Source organism: Crinia signifera, chromosome 6 (assembly GCF_055691185.1).
Source record: "Crinia signifera chromosome 6, ASM5569118v1, whole genome shotgun sequence".
Taxonomy (NCBI): domain Eukaryota; kingdom Metazoa; phylum Chordata; class Amphibia; order Anura; family Myobatrachidae; genus Crinia; species Crinia signifera.
In genome coordinates, this window is record NC_139222.1 from 104,915,588 (window position 1) to 104,916,942 (window position 1,355).

A 1,355-nucleotide genomic window follows, 5' to 3' on the forward strand; every position below is an offset into this window, starting at 1 on the left:
ATGACCAGTACAAACACGACGTGTCTACTGATGACCAGCACAAACACGACGTGTCTACTGATGACCAGCACAAACACGGAGTGTCTACTGATGACCAGCACAAACACGGAGTGTCTACTGATGACCAGCACAAACACGGAGTGTCTACTGATGACCAGCACAAACACGGAGTGTCTACTGATGACCAGCACAAACACGGAGTGTCTACTGATGACCAGCACAAACACGAAGTGTCTACTGATGACCAGCACAAACACGGAGTGTCTACTGATGACCAGCACAAACACGGAGTGTCTACTGATGACCAGCACAAACACGAAGTGTCTACTGATGACCAGCACAAACACGGAGAGTCTACTGATGACCAGCACAAACACGGAGAGTCTACTGATGACCAGCACAAACCCGGAGAGTCTACTGATGACCAGCACAAACACGGAGAGTCTACTGATGACCAGCACAAACACGGAGTGTCTACTGATGACCAGCACAAACCTGGAGTGTCTACTGATGACCAGCACAAACCTGGAGTGTCTACTGATGACCAGCAAAAACCTGGAGTGTCTACTGATGACCAGCACAAACCTGGAGTGTCTACTGATGACCAGCAGAGAGCATTACTATTTTTCTGCAGCAATTAGATTAGTGGCATAGAAAAATTACAGCAGATAATTACTAAAAATATGTACCCATAAGATACCTCTCAACACTAGGGAAGCGGGAGACAGGACTTTTGTATGCATCTCTGAAAGTGGCCATGGCCTTGTGATATGCAGGGCCATCCCCCTTACTGTACACATTTTGGAGGTGCAACTGCATATCATGCCCCCATTCTCATCATACTGGGAGCTTGCCCCCCACAACCATACCCGGCCCATTAGTGGGGCAGCAGGTCAGTGCCTGAAAAGGACTGTACTGCTGAAATTAGGATGGTTGAGGTGTATGGTACCAGGGAACCATTACATGTTACTGGGGACATCACGCCAGTCATTTTCCTCTAGTGATCCGCTGACACAATTATAGCCCAGTGGGTGAAACACTACTGGAAAAAGCAAAGAATCTGCAAGTTCCCGGTGGTTCTGCCCAATTATTTGAAAGTACAATCATTTAAAAAGGTGACATCAACCTGGTTTTGCCTTTGAAATTAGTTTCCCTTTCAAATATTGGGCAGATTTGCTGGGAACGTACAAGGCTATTACATTTACCCCATGGAGTGTGCACCTCTAACCCTCACAGAGGGAACTATGGGACATGGACTGGGTACATTTATAAGCATGATAATATGAGCAACACAACTTGTAATTAATCTTTTACAGGTTCACCAACCAAAAAATTAAACAGGCAACACCATGCTA